The sequence below is a fragment of the Neofelis nebulosa genome, chromosome 7 (assembly GCF_028018385.1).
Source record: "Neofelis nebulosa isolate mNeoNeb1 chromosome 7, mNeoNeb1.pri, whole genome shotgun sequence".
In the NCBI taxonomy this organism is placed as follows: domain Eukaryota; kingdom Metazoa; phylum Chordata; class Mammalia; order Carnivora; family Felidae; genus Neofelis; species Neofelis nebulosa.
Genome location: NC_080788.1, coordinates 38148351 through 38172027, shown reverse-complemented (window position 1 = coordinate 38172027; position 23677 = coordinate 38148351). Strand labels below are relative to the sequence as shown.

The following is a 23677-nucleotide window of genomic DNA, read 5'->3' as shown; positions in this document are numbered from 1 at the left end:
GTATTGGGTTCGGTTTTATTTATGCTGTAGGTTACTTTGCTTCCTTCTCCTGGACCTGCTTCCAGTCCCGTTTTGCATTCCCCTTTGGGTTTTCTTTTGTCTATTTTTTCTTGTAACCTCTTGATGTAACAGCACTTTAAAAAGGGCGACAACTGACTCACGAGATGGAGACCACCTTGAGCCTGTTTGGGGAGACCACCCTGTATCCGTGACTTTTGTTTTGTTTTTAATAAAAAAAAAGAAATCTGTCACTTCCTGGGGTTGTGGAGGTGGGAGTACGGGGTGCGGAGGGTGGGCGGAGGCGGGCTGAGGGGTGGGCAACAGGTGGAGCTTGAAGACCGCCGGCGGCGCGAGTCGTGGAGCGCGGGGGCTGAGAATCGCACGGCTCAGGTAGGCAGCAGCGAGCTCCCCGACCTCTCTACCAGTCCTTCAGATACACCCAGGTTGCCCCGCAGGCCACCCTCTCCCCACGTTTGGGACCCTCCCTGGAGCCTTTCGACCAGGGGTGAGAGGACTACAGGAGGCTCCTGGGTGCCAGGGTCTCAGACTCTTCCCTGGAGCTCCCTCAAGGGCCGAGGGTTTACTGGCGCCCACTTCCACACCTGCCTCAACGAGGAAGTCCTTTCCAGCGCGGTCAGAGACCGGACACTTCTTGGGAGTTTGCCCGGCATCCTGCCCGGAAGCCCAGGTTCATTCAGAATTGCCAGGAGGCGCGGACACCGCAGGCCTGGCCCTGGAGCGCTGGGGCGAGGCGGGGCGGGGCGGGGAGCGAGGTACCTAGGATAGACTTCGTCTGGGCGAGCCTGGAAGCACACAGATATCCTCCTGCCTGCCCCTCCGCTACCCTAACGGAGGGAGCCCTGGCAGTTTTTAATGTTCTGTCCATTTGGGCCCGGGAGGGTGCGCGGACGTGGAGGAGCCCAAGGAGCCAGGCGACGCCCGCCTGCGCTGGAGTCAGGTGGTCTCGACTGGGGGATGGGGCGGTGTCAGGGTGCGTGTGACCGCGGTGGGTTGCTTCCTGGCCGCTGTTGATGAGGCCTCACCTTGCCGCACGCCTCCCGTGGGCCTCAGTTTCCACAGCGCACCTGCGGGTTAGGCTACAGATAAAGGATGGAAACTGCAGCGCACTTTTTTTGAGGGGGAGAAGAGTGTGCCTGGAGAGGGAAAGCGCACCGTCCTGGGGCTCATTCAGCCCTGGCTTCCAGTTTCACCACCTCGGCTGAGGACTAAGGGCTCTGTGTCGCTCCTTTCATCCTTCTAGGCCTCCGTTTTGGCCCACGTAAAATAATATTCAGGCCTCTCACCCCGGCGCGCGCGGAAGAGCTCTGGGAGGGAAGCGGAGCGCAGGGCCGCGGGCCCCCAGCCCGGTCCAGCGCCCCGCGGACTCCGCCCTCCGACATCCCTGGAGTCTCCGTGCACTCCTCCGGTCCCCCGCCGCCGGGCTAGCCCCTCGGGCCTGGGAGCCCTGCGCTGCGCCGGTCGGGAAGTTTGGTAGCGGGTCGTCTGGAGGGCCCGTGGCGGGTCGGTGAGCAGGGAGCGCGCTGCCCGCCGCCTGGAAGGGGCGTAGGAGAGGAGGCCCCCCACCCCACCCCCCGGCGCGCTGCGGAGGCAGGAAGCCGGTCCCCGGAGCCCCCTGCGCTAGGGCTCTCAGGACCCCAGTCCCGAGACAGTCGGAGGGCTAGACACAGGACATGAGAGAGATAATGGCGGTGAGGGCAGCGGCTAAACTGTGAGGTGTCGTCGAGGGAAGAAGTCACCTTGGGACGCGAGGTCTCCTAGCAGGGACCCTCCGGGGATCGGGAAGGTTTCCTTTGGGTGGAACCAACCCGATCAGTTCTCCGCTGCACCAACGGCGAAACAGGTCGCGAGAGGAAGTGAGCAAGTGACTGCGTCCAGGGCCGAGCGGTGCTGGGACGCGCAGAACAGTCCAGGTGTTGGGGAGAGCACGAGACTTCACCCCCTTGGCGTGACCACGCCTTTGGAAGCGGCACAGCCTGCTCTATAAAATGGGAATTACAGTTGCTACCCAGGCAGGAAGTTCCATGGCCGCGGCCCACGCAGAGAAGCCTAGCAAATACTCCTTTTCACCTTCCCTTAACGAATTCCCCAAAGTAGAGAAAAAAGCCGTAGGCAGCAGGGGTTCGCCAAAGGGCGCCCCATCTGGGCCGGAATCTCTGCAGACTGGAGGTGTAGGCGGATCCGACCCAGAAAGCTTTGTCGCAAAAAACCCTCTTGGGTTCCTCGTCCCTTCAGAAGTGGTTTGTTCTCCCCCAAATGTTAATAACCAAACGATTGGTATGGATGTAATTATCAATAATTATACGAATTATTGCTGATTGCGGGGCTCGTAGCTACTTTAATTAGTTTACCAGATTCTAATTAAGTTAAATGAAACATTAATAGGGAAAATATGCTTTGAAAAAAAAAAAAAACAAAAACCCAGGATTTTTAAAAAGTCTATTTCTCGCCACAACGTTGCCACCTTGCGACACATTTTAGGCATTGCAGCCAACGTCCGAAGGCCCTAGACTAGGGAGCGTTGTCTTAGGGAGAAAAAGTGGGGTTTCGGGAATTGCCAGCGGGCTGTGGAGCACAGAACTTCGACCTGGGTGTTCTTCCGAGGTGTCTGGTTTCACACCCGTGACTCCGAGAGGTGCCCACAGGGGGTCTGGCTCGGGAGTCCTGGGTCTGTGGATAAAGTACCAGGTAAAGATGCCCCCTCAACCTCAGACCACCTTTTTTCAGCGCAGGAACTTCCAAATACTCATAAGGAGATGCTGTTTACAGTCTCTATCCTCACCTTTCCCAGAAAATCCAGGATTAAGCTGTAGGCCCTGGTGGAGAGTCACCCCACCCCCCACCCCCCCCCCACCCCACCCCCCACCCCCCGCCGGAGAAATCCGGCCTCCATGCATCCTGCAAATCTGGTAACCTGTCTGCAAAAAAACAGCTGGCAGACCCCCGGATTCCTTAGACTGACTTCTGCATTCCTGTGGCACTTGGTTCCTGAAGCTAAGCGTGTGCTCCCCTCTCTGAGTTATCCTTGGTTGTGTGTGTGTGTTCCCCATAGGACTGTAAGTACCCTGGCAACAGGGGCCACATCTTGCTTTTCCTTTTGATCTCCAACACAGCACCCAGTGCCCCAAAGTAGCTCAACAGATGTCTAAATGAAGCGGTTCCAACTTTGCGGTTTATCAGGATGCTGGATATGTCTGAGGGGAGGAGTCCCTAGGTGCTTCTGGACTACAGCTCTTGGGAGACGATTAAGTTCATTTGCCTAATATTAATTAAGCACACGTTTAGTGGTCAGATGATCCTTCCTCAGGAGGATTATTTGGGGAGGGGGACAGGTGTCTGGCAAGAGATTGTTGGCCTAGGAAAACTTTCTTCCTTTTTCAGCTGTGTCCCAAAGAGGGTGCAGTTCCCCCACTGTCCACTACTCCACCTCCTTGGATCTAAGGTAGAGCCTTGATCCTTTGCAAAAATACAACTCCTGTCCTTGAATTCAGAACACCGACAAAAGCAGAACTGGGCCTGTGTTCTCTTTCCATTGATTCTAAACAGCTTTATCTCTCCCTATCTTCAAAGGTGACATAGTGTTTGGTTAAGAGCACAAGCTCTATAGCCAGATTTCCTGGGCTTCAAGCCCTTCTCTGCCGTTTACTAGTCGTGTGACATTGGGCAAGTTGTTGAATGTCTCTGTGCCTCAACTTCCTCATGTGTAACAGGAGTAGAAGTTTTACTTCATAGAACGGTGCGGAGCCAGGAAAGTCAGCCAGGTGTCTGACTTTTCCAGGACTAAGAATTGCCTGTCTTTCCTCTTTTCTGCTCCAACACAACGGGTCAGACCAAGAGGAATAGTTTCTTTAGAAGAAGAGTCACACCAACATTGGTCCTTTCCTTGTTTGGCATCCCAGAAGGAGACATTGAAAACTACTCACCCAATTGCCCAAGTTCTTCCTAAGAACCAGGCATGTTTGAGGAAAGAAAGGAAAACCAAAGCTTGCCCTCCAACTCCATGCACTGGAGGCTGTGAGCCGAGGAGAAGGTGCAGTGAGAGGTCCCACAGACCGCTATTCTCGGCTGTTACCTGGAAAGGATCATTTCACCTCCACTGAAGGGAACAGAAATGGATCCCTGATGGAACGCTGCTTCGCAGCTCTGAGCGCCCACCGGGAGAGGACCCGCCTCTGCCCTGGGGCGGCTCAGGGGCTTGGCGTCTGCAGCCTGCCCTATCTGTGGGGAGCACAGAGCCTGGGATCTGTGCGCTGCTCTCCCAGAGGCTGCAGAGACCGCTGGGCTGACTACGTGTGTGCTCAGGCATCAGCAAAACATGTGCACTAACATTTTTCTCCTGGGGGGGGGGGGAAGATATTTCAAAACCATTGATAAAGTCATCGCAGGAAATCTGAAATTTATTGGACTTTTCTTACTAATCCTACTAATTAGGACTGTGGGTCTTGCATTCATTGCGCAGGGGCAGGGTCCCGATCTTTTCAGGGCCTGTGCCTCCAAAGGTCTTAGCAGGCCTTGCCGCAGCCACTTACTGGTTACATGATCATGCCCAGGTTGCTTTGCCTCTCAGTGACTCCTGTAAAATGGTGACAATAATACTCACAAGGCAGGGCTGTCAGGAATACGAAACCCGGATATTGGTGAGGCCCCTCGCACACGGTAGACCTTAAGGAGCGGGCGTTATTTGTTTTTGATTCAGAGGCAGCATGGTGAGTCTTGTTGCGCGTTCCTGTTGGAGTCACCTTGTCTATCACAGCCCTAAGTCCCTGTTCTGTTTTGGACCTGAAGTGGGTCCACTTTGGCAAGACCGTTTCTTTAAGTGTTAAGGTACCGTGGGACTCCGGATAGTGCAAGGGGAAGCAGACGCAAGCTGGAAAAGATCGAAGACTGGGGCCAGACAGAAAAAGCATGACAAAGAGAGATTCTGACTGTGCCCCACCTCCTCTTATTCCATCTCCTGGGACTACAGTTTCCTTTGTGTGAAACAAAAGAACCTGTAAGTGAAAAGTGTTTGTAAGGGAGGGATAAGCTCAGGTACAAAATATGGAACGCTTCACGAATTTGCGTGTCATCCTTGCGCAGGGGCCATGCTAATCTTCTCTGTATCGTTCCAATTTTAGTATATGTGCTGCCGAAGCGAGCACGGTACACAGGCCCGCTCTGAAGGTATATAAAGCAGAGAATGCGAAGACTTTTACAGTTATGGTGACCACACTGCACTACTTAGAAAAAACTAAATTTTGAAGACGTATGACCTTGTGTATCTCGTACACACGGTAATTGTATCTTTGTGATTACAGCGAAATGAACTCTAATTATTTCTCTAACCCTCCAACGTTGTATATGCAAATTAAGGGACCATGGGAAATTGGCCCTCGGCCCGCGCGACCTCTGCGCGCCCCCGGAGGGCGCGAGCCTCACACTCGGTCACGTGGCGCGCGCGGCCGCGCTCCTCTTCCCCGCCGTCCCAGCTGGGCCCCCAGGGGTCGCACGCGGGGTTCCACCGAAAACCGGGCGGCACGGTGTGCCCGAAACTACGCGGGGTGGCGCGTGCGCGGCGCCAGCACATTTTGGGGGACAAGAGGCGGTGATGCGCACGGGGGCCCCACAGAAATCGGGTCGGGCAGTCCCCGCGGCAGGACCCGTGACCCTGGCGAGAGCTGGAAACGCCGGTCGTGCACCGGAAGGGGCCGGGCAGGGTGGCCCGGGGCCGCAGAGCGGAGGAGTGGTTCACGGTGCGCCGCTGCTTCCCCTGGGGTGGTCGGGCCCTGCGCCCCGTGCTTGAAGCCAAGGGCAAGGGGGTGAGCGTCCGCTTGGGGCCAACGCTTTCCGTAGTGTGACTCGAGGTGTGGCAGACCGGGAAAGGTCGCCAGGCTTTGGTCCAGCACTGGGCCGTGCCCCTTAGCTGACCCGTGTCCTTCCCCTCAATTTGCACGTTAGAAAACAAGCTCTAGTTGGTTAATCAAGGCCAAAATTAGCCTGCCAGTCGTGAAGGAAGTTGGGATTTGCAGGCAAGTCTGGTTTCAAAAACCGATCTTTTCCTCTTCACAGTGGAACTCGAGCGAGGAAAGATTTGGGACCAGGAGTGTGGCCTCCCCTTTTGGACAATGCTCCCAAGGCCTTATCGGCTCAGACTTTCCTTCCTGCCCTAGTTCCCTCACCACACAGCAAGCATCTGTGACGTCAGCGCCGGGGCTACAGGGCCAACAAGAAGTGGTTTGTTTTGCTGTGGCCGTTCGGTTCCAGCGAGGGAGCCAAGCAAACGTGGAAGAGCATTCTCAGTGCTGAGAGGGACTAGAAGGGAAGAACATGGGGTTTAGACAGTGACTGGGGAATGAAGGTGGGCAGGAGGGAAGGGGACATTTGAACTGTCGCTCCATACGGATGCAACCCTGAGAGGACCTGACAGACAGTGCCAGGCAGAAGATGACCTGGGAGCTACCTGAGTCAATGTCACCCATCTGGGCAAGTCCTTCAGGCAGGAGAAGCCACTGTGGAGGTAGGTGGTGCTCCCGGTCATGCTGTGGCTCAGCGTTGTGAGCCTGACTCAGACCACAGCCAGGGAGCACCTGGCCTGGCCTCTGGGTACTTTGGAGTCCCTCCCCCCACCTGTCTTCAGTGAAATGGAAATCAGGTGCAGGCTGCCCAGCTTCTCACCTGACCTCTGTCTAAATAAGCAGTAAGCAAACACAAACCTCAAAATGCTAATACGGCCTTCACTGAGGGAAAAGAGCTAATTTGGGCAATGATGTTTCCCTCAGATTTGCAAAAGGGAATTGCAAATAACCAAAAAGCGTATTAGCATTGATGGGAGATGATGCTAATCTTCAATTAGCATCCACGTTTTTATTCATTTATTTAGAAGAAGAGCCTTTTGGTCACAGTCAATGCGCACACGTGTCACGGTGACAGGTACATCTCGTGGGTTCATAACTGCCTTATTGTGAAAACCAGCAGGAGATGGACCAGGTTGTTCACCATTTCTGGCTACAGGAGTAGGTGTTATTTTGAGCCAGAGGTGGAGCTTGGGTGTTTTTTGTTCTGTTTTATTTTGTTTTTTGTTTTTGTCTGTTTTCTTATTGAGCAGTTGTGTTACCGAGGGACGTCTGAGTTCTAGTTTCCATTCCTTCCTGCATCTGCCTTTGTGACCTTGCCCAACTCCCTGGACTTCTCTGCCAAGTGAGGAAACCACCCTAGAGAAGATAACCTCTCTTTCAGCTTTGACATGCTGTGACTTTTTTTTTTTTTTTTTGTAACTGGGTAACTGAAGTACTTTTTTTGAGACTCCAATTAGCAACGTGTAAAAATTGAACACTTTTTGTTTTCTATTTTAGAAGGGTGGAGCATGCCAGTCATCCTTGGGACATAGAATATCCTGGGAACAGTTCACAGGGCAGGCTAGGGTCTGGGACCCGCTGAACCTTGTGACACTCGCCCCTGAGCCCCAAAGGCCTAGCGTGGAGGGAGGGGGAGGGCCGGGATGAGAGGAGACGAGGCAGATTGGATGTGGCATGAAGCCGGAGGACAGATGTATGGAGGGAGTCGGTAAGGAGAGACCCAAGGAGACAGACACCGAAAGCAGGGAAGAGTACATGGGTGCCAGAGAGAACTGCATGGTCTCAGAGCCGCAGTGGGAGCCCCTGGCTCCTGCTGGCCCTCGGAGCTGGTGTCCCCCCCCCCCCCCCCACTCTGAGACCTGAGGTGGCCTGAGTCCCGACAGCCTTCCCTGAGTGCCATGGGCTGCAGAACCTCAAGAAAGGCAGAGTGGTCCCCCCCCCCCCCAAAAGTCCCGTCCGGTCTGAGCTGGAGCTTCCTGCCCTCTGAGGTCTGAGCTGGAGCTTCCCGCCCTCTGAGTGCGAGAGATCAGAGCAACTTTAATTACATTTTGATCAATGGAGAAACGGCCTGTTTCATATTGAAAACACGTCAGTGAAGACATGAGATCTCAGCATCCTCTAACATTGTAGTGTTTCCCCTGCAGCCTGGGAGCACTGAGTGTTTCCACATGTCACTCATTTGAAGGAAGAAGGGCCAGGGATTCCCATCAACCCCACCAGAGGGAAGAAGAAGCAGGGATGTGGAGACGCAGCCGTGGCCTCCTCTGTGCTGGGAACCCTGGGGATGAATGGCGTTGGGGGCATCAGGAGGCTTTACCCAGTCGTAGGGCGGGGATGTGCCGAGTTCACAGGCCTGGCCCGGAAGGTCCTAAGGCCCCAGACACAGAGCAGGACTGTGGGGAGCCTGGGCATGGAAGAGGACCCACCACTCAGGTCCTAGAAATCCCTTTGAGCAGCACGTGCTCTGACTTAAACCTTGTTTTTGTAAGCTCTCTTTTGAAGTATGCTCTCCCACCTAATCACCCCAGTGTATATGAGTTTTTCCGAGTTTCCTTCTTTGCCTCCCAGTGAAGAAAACCAGGGGTGGGGGGAGGGGCAAGTAGAAGAAGATCTGTGTGCCGACAGCTCAGAGGGAGGCCTGAGGCAGGGTCAGCTGTGGCCAGAGGGAGTGGCTCCTCCCAAGCTTCCTTAATCCCCCTGTGCTCACAGCCCTTGCTTTTCTGGTTTGGCCCCTGCTGTGGTTAGAGCAGTTCTAATCCATCCCAGATGCCTGACCTCAGTGGTACCCTATAATCCTGCCCCTTCCCCAGCTTGCATTTGGAGCGGGGGGGGGGGGGGGGGGGGGGGGGGGTTGGGACCCCAGCCCAGGCGGTACTTTTTGACCCTCCCTGTGATCTCTTTTTGTGAATATCTGGCTATTTCCCCACCTGTAGGACGGTGACTCTGCTGAGTGCCCAGCACGGCAGTTTGAACACTGACTTCAGTTTTGACGTGAACAGCCCGAGCACTTTAGATGAGCTGCTTCTGTAAAGTGTTTAGGCCCTGGGCATGTGGGAGGTACATGGAAGGTATAAATATACTCGATGCATAACCACTCCTTATTCTTCTTTGGTCTTCTTTCCTTAATCTTGCAGCTACCTGGATGAAACACACTTTTTAAAAAGTGAAAATAGCTCCTCTTTTTAAAGTGACTACCGGGACTGTTTCTTAGCTACTCTAATCTTTTTGTCATAGTAGCCCCTTTTTCTGAGTTCTCTCCCTCTCCCCTGTCCCTCCGTTTCTTAGCTGTGATGAGGACTGTTTTCACCCAGAGGGCTTCAAGGCTTTGGGTCTGAGCACACAGGCTCCTAGACCCACTCACTCCTGTTCACTGAGCTTAGTCTGAATCCTTCCCTTTCTTCTGATGTTCTGTTTCATTTTCATGTCTGAGAGATAAGCACTTTTACTGATGGGGAAAAGCTAGGCCTGGAGAGGAAAGTGACCGAGCTAATCAGGGACACTGGAATTTGCTGCCAAATCTTTCTGGCTCCAAGAGCTGACTTTTGCACCTAGTTGGAATAAAGGAGTCCCATTTGAGGGTTCTGGGAGGATCTCTCTAAAATCTCTCTCTCTGTTGCCTTAACTCCTGCCTTTGAAGCCTCCTTAGCCTGAGCTGTTGCTATCTGATGGGTTCACTGTGATTTAGTCCAAGACCATTTTCTCTGGCAATCCCAGGCTAGCCTAAGAGCACAGGCACTTCGGTTTAGGGTATGGAAGGGACACTCTGTGAGGGTGCAAAAAGGATCCCAAGTCCGAGTAGAAAGTCTGCCAACTTCTCGGTGGTTCTGTTAGTTTTTCTCTGTGGGGTTGCAAGGTGAGAGGTGAGGTGACACCCCCTCCAGATACTCACGGCCCTCCCCTGAGTCCAGACAGCACTCACCCCCACCAGGGTCACACCGACGACAGCTGTGGTACAGGGAAAAACTACAATGGCTTTGAACCAAGAAAGACCACGTTTATGAGAGTCAGCAGTGAACATCAGTTTCCTCATCTCTAAGATGGAAATAACAATTTCCCTACTTGCTTTTGTAGGGTCGCGAGGCCCCATGGGAAATCCCACTGTAAAGTGCTGTGGGGAAAAAGGTAGGCATATGGTCTCCCCAGACCCCCTTTCTAGCCTCAGGCAGTTAAATCCTTCCCATACCTGGTGAGTGAGGCATTTGTGCATCAGGAACAGACCTACAAAATATGAACAACAAGATGAACCATCACATTGTGTTAATATTTTCACACCACTTAACTCTCATTAAAATGTACTTTGCTGAATTTAATATGTGATTCCAAATGACACAACATATTAAGTGCTTAATATACTAGAAATTATGAAACTATTATAGTCGGTGCCATATGAAATAATTAGACTGAATTAAACTTTAGCAGCCAAGTGAAGGAAAGACTTCAACTTGGAATGTCTTTAAAGGATCTTAAGCCACCACTGTAATCCCCGAAATAAGTGCCAGAAATTAAGATCTTTAAATAAAAACTGCAACCTAATCTGTGCTTACACCCAGCTCCTCTGGGCTTGGCTGATGCAGAGTGAGGGGCCTCGCACCCACCCCAGGGCAGGGCGTCAGGGTCCGGTCTTCAGGGGCCTCTTCCCCTGGGGCCTGTCTGGGGGTTGGTGACTCAAGTGGCTTGAATCTGGAGTAAGGCCTCCTGCTGAAGGGGCAAACCACTCTTCTTTGCCCCAAATTAGCCTCTTGTCACAAAATAGAAACAAGCCCACCTTATTTAACATTTTGTGAGCCCTTCCTTCCTTCCTTCCTTCCTTCCGGGTGTTTTTTTATGCATTTTTTCTCACGTAATCCTCACAATATGTGCATGTTGTAAACCACCGTTTTCAGATGAGGAAACTGAGGCTCGGAAAGATTAAGTGAATCATCCAAGTCCAAGGCCCTGCAATCAGAATCCGGAGTGTTCACCCCTACATCACACGTGGCTTCCTCACTAGCGTGTGCGTGTGCATGACGCACCTTACGCTGCTTCCTATTTTAATAGTGGTTCGGTAACCAAACACATTAACCTGCTCTCTGGCAGTGACTTTCAACCAATGGATTTTTCACAAGCAGGGTAGGGACCATGACTTGAGAGTCTCACTTTGAATAGATTGCAGCCTACCTAACTTACACAGGAAGCTCTCTGTATTTGCTGCTAATTCAATTAAAAAAGAATGGACTCGTTACCCTCTGAGTATCCTGACATAATACCTATGGGTAGCTGTCATAAACAAGACAACTTCTTATAAAGAGTAAGCAACACTTTTTTATCATAGGGAATACTAATTTCTTGGCTACTTAAGATGCCCTGTCTCAATGTACTCATATCCGTGTGAAAATACTGATCCAATGGGTCGTTTGAAAAATATAAATTTGACTGTAGAGATTTAAATATATTATCATTTACTCACCAGCAAAACTAATTTTAATGGAGGCAGGAAAACTTAGCTCAAGCAAACACATGTTTATAATTAACCAAAAACGTACTTTTCATGAGTATCAGGATAAGGTTCTGCCTCAAATAATAGAAAACCAAGTAACTATTGCTTTAAGATGACAGAGGTTAATTTCTCTCTTGCATGAGACAAGTTGTCTTTCTTTTCTTTTCTTTTTTTTTTGTTTTAGACAAGTTGCCTTTCAAGGTCTGGTCTGATGGCTCCACTGTGTCACAGAGCTGGCTCTTTAGGATAACAACTTGTGGCCCCAAATGGCTGCTGGAGCTCCAAGCTCCAGGCACCAGGAATAAGGAAGGCAAGAAAAGCAGAGGATGCATATTAATGCTCTGAATAAAATCTGTAACTAAGAAAGAAGATAACAGCCAGGGGAGCCTGGGTGGCTCAGTCAGTTAAGCTTCCGACTTCGGCTCAGGTCACGATCTCGCTGTTTGGGAGTTCGAGCCCCGCGTCGAGCTCTGGTGCTGATGCTCAGAGCCTGGAGCCAGCTTCAAGTTCTGTGTCTCCTCTCTCTCTCTGCCCCTCCCCTGCTCACACTCTGTCAAAAATAAACAAACATTAAAAAAAAAGAGAGAGGGAACGGTAATGGATAGGCAGCTCGAACGATAATGGGTGGCCCTTGGCATACCTCCTGGCACTCAGGTAGCAGTCGATGAATGTTACTCTACTACTTTTCTGCAGAGCATCAAGAAAGGGGAAGGGAAGTAATATTTGCTAAGAGCATGTAGGAGTCCAGGGACCATGCTGGACATCTGCACATGATCTCATTCAGTTATCATAACCCTGTGTGGGCAGCAGAGCAACAGGCCAGGTAAGAGAAGAGGCTGCCATCTGGGGTGAAGCTCTGTCCACAGGTAGAGGTGAGAAGTTGGAGGGGAAAGTTGGAATGTTTGCATGAGAAGCCCAGGGATTCCTGAGAAGGAAGGATGAAGCTTCTGTCCTTGCTCTCCTACAGTCAAGTTATTATAAGTTTGCGGGGTGAATCAGGTGGTGAGGGCCGAAACCCAGCGGCAGGAAAGTGTTAACTATGCCCTTAAAATAAAGTTGCCATGAGCAGAGAAAGTGAAGAGATTACAAAATTAAAAAAATAACTTTGAGCGGGCATTTCACAGAATGGGAGCATCAGACATCCCCTGTGAAAGTGCACTCAGCCCCATCAGCCATCAGGGAAATGCAAAATCGACTACCTCCCGGTTACCACTGACAAGTCTGAGAATGCCAAATATTGCTGAGGAAGCAGAGCCGTGAAGATAAGAGAATATGTGGCTGGAGTGAGGAGAAATCAGTGCAGCCACTTTAGAAAACTGTTTGCAGGCCTTCTAACAACAGGGATAAACTGACCCCTATGACTCCGTTGTTCCATTTCTAGTTATAAACCCTACGGAAACTCATGTGCACGTGCAGCAGATTACACGCAAAAAAAAAAAAAAAAAAAAAAAGAAGGTTCAAAGCGGCATTATTTGTAATGGCCACAAACTGGAAACAACTTAAGGGACGATCCACAGGAGAATGGATAAATATATGGTCGTGCACTCAGGCAATAGGACGCAAGACAGTACTGAAAACGAGCTGCTCGTGAAAATGAGTGAACTATAGTTACATTCAGTGTCACGGGCTGAAATGTATCCCTCCTCCATTCATATGTGAAAGTCCTAACCCCCATACTTCAGAGTGTGACCACACTCTGTGGTCTTCACACAGGTAATTACGTTAAAATGAAGTCATATGGGTGGTTCCTAAGCCAACATGAAGTCCTTATACAAAGAGGAAATTCAGACATAGACACGTGGGGGGGGGGCGGTGGAGAGGGGTGGGTAGCCAGTGTGAGAACAGCCATTCACAAACAAAGGAAAGAGCCCTGGAACAGATGGAGGCATCGCTCCTGGTGTCTTGACCTTGGACTTCTAACCTCCAGGTCTGTGAGAAACTATGTTCCCGTTAAGCCACCAGTCTGTGGTACTTAGCCCTAGCAAACCAGTACAGCCAACAACAGCGATGAATCTTGTATACTTGATGCTGAGTGAAAGAAGTAAGGCACAATAGGCATTACAGAATTATACCATTTATATAAAGTTCAGAGTTATGGAGGCAAACGTGTATTGTTTAGGGACACAGAGATGGTAAAATGGTAACAAAAACAAGGCAGGGATTGGCATAAATGACAGGGAAACGGGAAGGAACACATGAAGGCTTCTGGGGTGGCAGCAACATACTCTTTATTTTGGGGGGGGGGGAGGGGCAGGGAGAGAGGGAGAGAATCCCAAGCAGGCTCTGTGCCATCAGCGCAGAGCCCAACGCAGGGCCCAATGCGGGGCTCGAACTTGCCAACCATGAGATCATGACCTGAGCCAAAATCAGGAGTCGGACATTTAACCCACTAAGCCACCCAGGTGCCCCAACACTCTTATTTCTTCATTTGGGTGCTGGTCACTCAGGCATTCTGCCTCTAGTTATTCATTAATCTGAACCTTTATGTTTAGGGACTTTTCAGTGTTTATTTGCAGTCAAATGTAAAAACAAGAAGAAGGAGAAGGAGGTGAGAGGGACAGAGAAGAGGGGGCTTGGAGAGGAGAAGAGAAGAGGGTAGGGAAGGAACTCATGGGCTAACCCGGTACCAAGTGGATTGGTCTAAGGATCTGTGAGCCCACAGCGACCACAGCTATATGTAACTGGAGGGTCTGAAGGTGGTGTTGCCTCTGAGCACATCACCCGAGCCCAGAATCTCAGGAAGAACTCCCTCCCCTAGAGAAGCCTTCAGACCTTTGTAATCTAGGGAAAGCCACCGCCCCTCTCTGAGGTTGGTTTCTCCATCTTTAGACTAGGGAAGGCTCACTACATGTCCTAAGGCTCATTCTGTCATTAACTAGGTTTCTGCTCAATGTCACCTCCTCCAGGAGGTCTTTCCTGACCACTTCTTGATGATAGCACCTCCTTTCTTTCTGTTTCCTTTTTTTTTTAAGTCCTTAATATTGGTGATAGGTATTTATCACTGAAATCATGTCAAATATTTGTTTATTTACGCAAGCAGAGCAGGATTTTCATTTTATTTTTAAGTTTATTTTTGAAAGAGTGAGAGAGGGGGGTGTGCGCTCGCATGCGCACCCGCACAAATAGGGGGGAGGGGCAGAGAAAGACACACACACACACACACACACACACACATAATCCAAAACAGGCTCCAGGATCTGAGCTGTTGCCAGAGCTCGATGCAGGGCTCGAACTCACAAATGGCAAGATCAGGACCCCAGCCGAAGTCAGATGCTTAACCAATGGAGTCACCCAGGTACTGCAGGATTTTTCATTTTATTACCACTCTATCTCCAATGCCTAAAGTAGTGTTTGGTAAATATTTGGAGTTACAAAGGTGAGAATGTTCTGTAGTGTCTGACACCTAGAAGGCACTCAGTAAAGGCTAGTTTTTACTTCCCTTTTAGCTGAGACCCACCTACCCACCCACCCACTTTTCCTGGGGCTGAACTCAACCAGTGTCTCCCCCCGCCCCCTCCCCGGCAACTTGGGACTGAGAAAATGCCCACAACTCGCCCCTCTGGTCATTAGCAACATTTTACCATAGCTAACATCAGAGGCTGTCCCCAGGGCTAGGGTCTCCTGTGTGATGACACCTCATCCTGGGCCACTGCTTTCCCTTGGACCCAATGTGACCCATTTTGCCCCACTTCTGGCTCTGCGCTGACAGCATGGAGCTGGCTTGGGATTCCCTCTCACCCTCTGTCTCTGCCCCTCCCCTGCTCCTGCGTGCTCTCTCTCTCTGTCTCTCAGAATAAGTAAACTTAAAAAAAAATGTGACCCACTTCATTTGGCCTCTCCCCATACCCTTGCCGAGGGACACAGCTTCCCCTCAGCATGGCTCAGCTGCCCCGGATGAACCAGGCTCTGCAGGCTGACAGCACTTTGAGTGTGTGGGTAGTTTCTTCCCTTTAGAGTTTACTGTTGCAGTGCAGCGTGGAGCCCTGCAAACACGGCAGAAAGCCTCCTCCCCATTCCTCCATCAGCATTAATTGTTCACTCCCCCTGTTCTTGCTGCTCGGTTCCTATATTTAGCGCGCATTCTCTCCTGCCTTGTATTCGAGGTGGCTGTTTACTTGCTTGCCTACTCTCCCTCCTCCCCAGACCAGGAGGGCCTGCCCAGGACAAGGCGCCAGACCTCCCTGGTTATTGTACTCCTGGCATGTAGCGGAGCACCTGATGTTAACAGCCACGTTTATTGAAGAAAAAAAAAAAGCTTCTGCTGTTACAAATGACAGATAATAGGATTTTAGAGTTGATGTAGATGGCATTAGACCAATCTTCCTCGATATGCCATCTCCAATCTGCCCAATTTAAAAGCTAATTAAGACACAGAAAAAGAAAAAAAAAAAAAGTTAGAACCTTTCAGAAAAAGTGCCAAATCCTTGGCAGGCGTCTGGGACGGATTTTCCCTGATGACGTGCCGGTGGGGCCGGGCAAAGCGGCAAGGTTGATTGGCATGTCTTGCCTTCTACAGTGCCCCAGAACCCCCGGAAGGAAAGCACGTAGGGGGATGGTTTGACCCTCACTCACTGGGTGGGGTTGCTTCTGCCAGATGGCCCGGCAGCGCCTCCTGTCCCACGGGCGCAGGCGGTCAGTGTCCTGAGGCCGTCCAGTGTTTCTGAGGCCATCGCTGTCCTCCCTGGGCCCTTCCGTTAGATGTGTCTGCCCACGTCCATCTGGAGACTGATAGCACCAAAAGGCAGGGAGCAGGGTGTAACCGGTGACGGTGCGTCACCATTGCTGCAGACGCTGAGTACGTGCGTGCGTGCGTCGTGAGCTGTACAGATGTGTTGTGGTCATTAAATTGCATTAATCCAGTTAGAGGGTCTGCAGCGTCCAGTAGGAGAGTGTAAGACATTTGTATGCATTCTGGCATGTTGGGTCTTATTTTCATGTTGGGGCTTTGCGGATTTTGGCCTTCTCTTTTTTATGTTCCTTTTGTTTTTTTGGCCTTCTGTGAAATGCACAATGATTTATTTGTTTTCGTCTTCTGTAATTTGGACATTTGTACGAAGCATACAGCCCGTTGTTTTATTTTTTATTTATTTAAAAAAAATCTTTTTAACGTTTATTCATTTTTGATAGAGAGCGAGAGCGGGGGAGGGGCAGAGAAAGAGGGAGATACAGAATCTGAAGCAGTCTCCATCAGGGCTCTGAGCCGTCTGCACAGAGCCTGATGTGGGGCTCGAACCCACCAGCTATGAAATCATGACCTGAGCCGAAGTCAGACACTTAAGGGACTGAGCCCTCCCGGGCACCCCCCAGCCTGTTGTTTTAATTCTTTGACACCGTTAAGACTGTGAACTTCCATGGGGCGCCTGGGTGGCGCAGTCGGTTAAGCGTCCGACTTCAGCCAGGTCACGATCTCGCGGTCCGTGAGTTCGAGCCCCGCGTCAGGCTCTGGGCTGATGGCTCGGAGCCTGGAGCCTGTTTCCGATTCTGTGTCTCCCTCTCTCTCTGCCCCTCCCCCGTTCATGCTCTGTCTCTCTCTGTCCCAAAAATAAATTAAAAAATGTTGAAAAAAAAAAATTTAAAAAAAAAAAAAAAAAAAAGACTGTGAACTTCCTTACATGTACATTTCTCTGACTGTCAGATTCCAGAAAAATCCATCATTTTTGCCTCCCTTTCGTGGTGAGCTGAAGAGTTTTCCGGCTCCCCACTTGCATGCCTCTCCGCTCTATCTCCCATTTCAAAAACTACCCAGGTCTTCCTTTTTCAAACATTGGTTTTGAAGCTGATGTTCAAATTTTAGCGGTGCTTATAATGTTTACATTGAATTGTGTATATTGAAGTGGTCTTCACCTATACCGCGTGTTCCAGGTACTATGGCAACACAGATTACCCCAAAACTTAATGGCTTCAAACAGAAATCCCTATTATTAATCTCTTGCAGTTTCTGTGCATCAGGAATTTAGACAGAGCACAGCAAGGGAGGCTTGTTTCTCCTCTGCAATGTCTGAGCCCTCAGCAGGAAGACTCAGAAGCTTGAGTCACTAGCTTGGCTTAATCATCGGAGGGCTAATTCACCTGTGGTTGGTGCTGGCTGTCACCCAGCTGGGGCCCTGGCTGGGGCTATTTGTCACAACTCCTACACATGGCCTCTCGTGTAGTCTGACCTTCCTCATGATATAGGGGCTGAGTTCCAAGGGCCAGTGTCCCGAGAGAGAGAGAGAGAGAGAGAGAGAGAGAGAGAGAACCAAGGGGAAGCCATTTGCCCTTCATGACCAAACTTCAGAAATCATCCAGTCACTTCTGCTGCATCCTGTTGGTTGGGGCCATTACTAACATCCACCTAAATTCAACAGAAGCGTATCGCTCTGTAAGATGAGTATGTGGGATGCTCACACATATACACACGTGTACGTGTACATGTACATACGTGCATTTTAAAAATTATTTTTGAATGTTTATTTTTGAGACAGAGCGCGGGTGGGAAGGGCAGAGAGAGAGGGAGACACAGAATCCGAAACAGGCTCCAGGCTCTGAGGCATCAGCCCAGAGCCTGACGCGGGGCTCGAACCCACAGACCGTGAGATCGTGACCTGAGCCGAAGTTGGACGCTTAACCGACTGATCCACCCGGGCGCCCCTCATACGTGCATTTTTATGTTGGTGTGGTCATCTTTGTTTTTTTCATGTTTTATTTTATTTATTTTTGAGAGAGAGAGAGCATGAGCAGGGAAGGGGCAGAGAGAGACAGACACCGAATCCGAAGCAGGCTCTAGGCTCTGAGCTGTCAGCACAGAGCCCAACACGGAGCTCAGAATCACGAATCATGAGATTATGACCTGAACTGAAGTCGGACTCATTTATTTTTTTCCCAATTAAGTAGGCTGCACTCCCAACGTGGGGCTCGACCTCATGACCCTGAGATCAAAAGTCACATGCTCTACTGACTGAACCAGTCAGGTGCCCTTGCATTTTCCTTTAAACTGGTTGTCATCTTCCTGGGTCCCTGGTTTATAATGAGTTAAATAAAATCTTTAACATATTCATTTTGTATCTGTACAAGTGTAATGGTTTTACCTTTAAAAAAAAATATCCTTTAACTGTCCTTCCCTGAAACATTGAAAAATATTTGAACATTACCTATAACAACATAGCAGACATGATATAATGATACTTATGGACAATAGAATTCAACTATGTAGGTATAGTATGATTAGAACTGCATTAACGTTGTAAAGAAAAAAAGACTGGGGGAGCCTGGGTGTTTCAGTCAGTTGAGTGTCTGACTTCGGGTCAGGTCATGATCTTGCAGCTTGTGGGCTCGGGCCCCACGTTGGGCTCTGTGCTGACAGGTCAGAACCTGAAGCCTGCTTTGGATTCCGTGTCTCCCTGTCTCTATGCCCCTGAGCTGCTCATGCTCTGTCTCTCTCTCTCTCTCTCTCAAAAATAAACATTAAACATTTTTTTAACAAAAAGAAAAGAAAAGAAAGACTGGAAAAGGTATATCAAAGTGTGTTAGACTGCCTGATATATTTTTTAAATTATATTTTACCCCAAATTTAAAATATGTACTTTTGTTACAGAAGCCCAGTGATGTTAAAGTCTAAGCCTTTGTTTTTTTGATAGAGTGATGATTGTCTTATGGGATCTCGAAGGGCTCGAGAGGGGCATCCTGTCCTCTGCACAGCCACTGCGGTCAGCGTCAAGTTCTATGGGGCAAGGGGGAGGGAGGGGGGAGGGGCATATGATGATGGTAATAGTAACAATAATAAGATAGATAATGAACACATGCGATGTCCCAGGAATTGTGGTAAGCGGTGTCTAACTGGACCCTCACAACAGCTCTTTGAAGTAGGTACCACCAGTATTCCCATTTTACAGATGAGGAAATTGAAGAGGTTAGGAAGCCAGGAGGTTAGGGGTCTTGTCCAACAAGCACGTGGTGAAGTGCGAACTGACACTCGGGCCAGCTCCCTTGCTACCCTGCATCACGTGAGAAACACTGGAAGTCCTGGGATCCCCTTCTGAAAAATCAACCCCAGTGCTGAATCCAAGCCCTCAAAATCAGTGCATCCGGGAAACAGTTACCGAGCCCTCCATGTCCCAGCCCTGAGAAAAAGACAGTCTGAGTCTTTCAAGTAACTCAGGAGCTGGGATGAGCCGGCAGGGATGGAAGCAAGAAAGGAGGGGTGCTGTGGGGGAAGGGAGGGCCGGGAGGTGCTCCCAGGTGGAGGTGCCAGCCACCTGGAATCTCAAAAGGAGGGGAGGAGCTGGTCTGCCAAAGGGGTTGTGGGTGTGGTAGGGGCAGTCAGGACAGAAGAATGGCCTGAGCTGTGGGGTGAAAATGAAACACCAGAGTAAGGCCATTCATTCTAGCATCGCCCTCCCCCTGTGTCCAGTGCCCCACCTGTCTCCATCCCCGGTTACCAGAAAGCCACTTTGCTCAGTGGGAAGGTGGGCACAGTTACTGTCGGGTGGGTACCTGAACGTGCCGATCAGAGCCCGCTTCTCCAGGATATTTGGACTTGGGTCACGTTGTCCCTCCCCAAAGCCTAGTGGCCTAAGATCCAGCCTGGAGCCAGTCATGGCAGTGGTGTGCAGAAGGTGTTGGGAGAGTGAGAAGACCAGGCTGTGGGAGGTCTGAGCAATGGGTCTACACGTCCTTGAGGTCCAGTGGTATGCCCGGCGTGGGGTTCCATGACACGTGCTGAGTCTTTCTAACTCCTTTCTCGTTTCCTTTAGCTCGATGCAGTGCTCTTGACACTCCAAGGCAGCTGTCCTGCCCCAGCCCCTGTGACAAGCAGATCGTTTAAGCCTCCCGGCTATAACTGAAGGGCCAGGGTGGGCTTCCTGCCAGGGCCCAGGCAGGGCACAGGCCGGCTGCAGTTGATGACTCACGGTCTGGCTTGAAAGCATGGGCTGTCTTCTGAGAGCGTCTTAAAAGATTCAGAGGAAGCTGCAGTCAATGGTGGGCTCTCTGGCTGGAGGCCGAGTAGGCTCGGAGGCTGGGGTGGCCGCAAGGCGCCAGGTGCCAGTTGAAGTTGCCGGGGAGTAGAGAAAGGAAGCTGGGTGGGAAAAGTAACTGCACGGGTGCCCTGTAGTCAGACACACACACACACAGGCTAGCTGAGAAGCAGACACAGTAGTCACATCTCAGAACTGCCCGGTTTCTGGCCCTTCCTGGGGCTTGACGAGGGTCTTCACTGTGCCTTCATGCCATTTGCCCCTCTTTCCTGGGGCAGCCTGGGTGGTCCTACCCTTCTCTGCTACAGCCCACCGAACGGAAAGCCATGGCTGGAGCTGGTCACTTCTGCTGCCTGCTGGGCTCATCCCTCCCTATATGATTTTCTGGTTTTACTCTTTGAGGGAACGTCAAACTTCAGGCTGGGGTCACCTTGCTGTCTTGGTCCCTCTCTGCACGTTGGAATCTTACCTCAGCCACTAAAACTCACTGATGGGTGACCGGGGCCTCACTTCCCTCAGCTCTTAAATGGCCATCCTGCAGCATTATGGCAATGTGGAAGTTTATCTAATCCGGGCTGCAATGATTAAGAAATTGCCCTACCCGTTTAAGTTCCAGGGAGAAAGCGAACCGCACAGGACCCCCCCCTGCTCTGCCCATTCCAGGAAAAACCCATCTCCATTCTTTCTTACTACTCCCAGAAGACGCACTGATGACTCCCTTGTTTACCTGCCTAAGACCCCAGGCACCTCCCTTTTCTTTGAGATGGTCCTTGTTAAGGAATATTCTGTCTAGTGCAATAGCCCGAATAAAATCTTCATTATCTGGTGCCTTTTGCTTTTACAATTACTAGAGGTTGCTGGCAGCATCAGTTGGGCCGCCTATCCAGAGTCCCAGGTTCCAGTCCGGGATCACCCAAGTCTGACTTCCCGCTTTGGCAGGTTTCAGGTCTGTGTTGGAAGCTCACTAAGGGACCCATGCTTGCAGGATGCATGAGTGGCAACTCAGCTCTCAAGCCTGGCACTGGGAGGCGGGGCAGAGGGAGCAGCTGTAACTTTTGCACGCTGCCACCAGAGGGCGGCTGCTCCGCAGAGGAGGCCTTGGCTTCTGCACCGGCTGGCTCCTGCAGAGCCTTTAAAATGTGCTTTGAAGTGGACGCCACGCAGCGTTTTCAGCCTTCCAGCGCTTTCCCTAGTTTCTTCTACTGCTTCCCCCTCCCCTCAACCCCTTGTGGCACTCCAGGCGCCCCCTTTGTGTTCCAGCACCCAGAGAGTCCTCCTTCTCCCCTGATGCCCCTCACAAGACTCGAGTGAGCTGGAGTGAGTTTTCAAAAGCCAGCCTCTAGGCCTCCAGTGCTTGTCTGGTAACAAGGTCTCTCTCTTTCCCTGTCCCGGCCCTCTGGTCCTTGTCTCCACTGGAGACAAGTTGAAGAATCCCTACAGCTGGGAGATAGGGAGGAGAGGCAGCAGGGGCAGCCCTAAGAGGACTTAACCATCAGCACTTTGGAGCCTCACAACGTCCCCTTCCAGTGGGCAAAGCAAGAACTGCTAATCCCTCGGAGAGATGGGGAAACAGGCTCGCAGAGAGAAAGGGTGATTCGCCTCTGCTCGCACAGCTAGCAAATGGCAGGATTAGGACAGGAACTCAGTTCTCCAGGCCCCAAACCTGGAGCCCTAAGGTGGGGGGGGGGGTGCCAAACAGTCAAGAGATAGATTGCCACTTGGCAGAATTATACGTGAGCCTCCTGCAGGAAGGGGCCCTCAGGATGTATGGGGCCAGAGACCAATGCAGCCACTGAAAGGACTCCATTTGTGCAATTTTCTGAATTGACATGGTAAGATGATCACGTTTGCTTTTTTAGTACATGTGGCTACATACACGTTTTAAAAGCAAATATAGGGGCGCCTGGGTGGCTCAGTTGGTTGAGCCACTGACTCGATTTCAGCTCAGGTCATGAAACCAAGGTGGTGGGGTCGAGCCCCGTATCCAGCTCAATGTTGAGCATGGAATCTGCTTGAGATTCTCTCTCTCCCTTTGCCCCTCTCCCCCACTTATGTGTGCGTGATCGTACGCTCTCTCTCAAAGAAAGAAAGAAAGAAAGAAAGAAAGAAAGAAAGAAAGAAAGAAAGAAAGAAAGCGTGACAGTCCACAGTGGCCATCTCTGGTGGTTGGAATAGCAGGAGGGGGAGGTGGATTTTTGTTTTGTTTGTATCATTCAAATGATTCACTATATGTATAAAGCATATAGAACACAGAAAGAAGAATAATGACTCAGTATCTCTGACAAAAAGTCATACCTCCTTGTTAAAGAATTGGAAAATACGGGAGGGGATGAAGAAAAAAATTCATCAGTAATTTTGGCCCCTGTTCCCCCTGTCCCCAAGATATTGATATTTTTCTTTCTGGTTGGTTTCTTTCTCTACAAAACATGGATAACAGTCTTAACCTTACAGGAACACTGTGAAGATTGAGAGAATGTATATAATAGCGAACATTCCAGAAGTGTTAGCTATTTCTATATATAACAAACTCGGCACCGTCCTCTATATGTTGTTCATATGCTGCTGTTTTCACTTATTTTTCATGGACAGTTTCTCATGTCAACCAGTCTTTAAAAATTATATTTTTAGTGACTGTACAAAATTGCATTATATTTACGTACAGTGTGTTGGACCTGTCCCCTGTTGTTGAACCTTTAGATTGTTTCCAGTTTTTGCCGTTAAAATAACACTGAGATTAACATCTTTAAACATCTCCCTTTGTCAGCATTTCTGATTACTTCCTTAGATGGATTTCTAGAGGCAGGATTACTGGGACAAAGGGTGCAAATATTTTTCAGGCTTTTGATTCGGGTTACCAAATTGCTTCCCAGAAAGATCTTGCCAATTTACAATCCCACCTGCAGCGCGTGAGAATGCCCGTCCCACAGCACACAAAGGAGGGATTTTTTTGGGGATGGGTGAGATTCGATTGAGGAGAAGCAGCCCTGTAGGGAGGGAGAGTTTGAATTTCAGGAGACAGAGGGGAGGCTAGAGGAGTGAGGTCTCTGGGGGAAAGGGAGGGGGCTTGGGGGCACGTTCCGTAGGGATTGCCTCGGACTCACCTCATGTTCTGAGACTCGGGGGGTGGAGGGGGGGACAGTGTGACCGGGTGTGGCTAGGCAGTCGCCGTAAGTAGGTAGATGAGAGTCAAGGGACCTGAGGGGTCTCCTTTTCTCAATAAAGTAGGAGGCTGAGTTCAAAGGTACATGATGAGGGCTGAGGAAGGAGGGACTGGAGGAGAAGATGTAGCCCTTTTACCTACAGAGACTAAGAGGGTTGACAGGTGGGTTGAGGTGTGCGACCTGGCTTGTGGTGCCACTCCTCTTTTGTTGTTGTTGTTGTTGTTGTTGTTTAGA

The 23677-nt window shown here is 50.5% G+C and overlaps 1 long non-coding RNA gene and 1 other non-coding gene across 3 annotated transcripts in view; one reads left to right on the top strand and one right to left on the bottom strand.

The window, feature by feature from the left end:
* Positions 1-5052: 5052 nt before the first annotated feature.
* Positions 5053-5159, bottom strand: LOC131518316 (U6 spliceosomal RNA). Its single transcript, XR_009265007.1, has one exon. It is a non-coding gene; the product is annotated as a U6 spliceosomal RNA (small nuclear RNA).
* Positions 5160-5469: 310 nt separating this feature from the next.
* The window catches only part of LOC131516374 (uncharacterized), a 58383-nt gene continuing 40175 nt past the window's right edge, over positions 5470-23677 (top strand). Inside the window, exons 1-2 of one of the 2 annotated variants that reach the window (XR_009264035.1) lie at positions 5470-5750; positions 6067-6514. This is a non-coding gene — a long non-coding RNA (uncharacterized LOC131516374). Of the gene's footprint in view, positions 5817-6066; positions 6515-23677 lie in introns of both variants that reach the window. The other variant, XR_009264036.1, reaches the window with a different exon arrangement.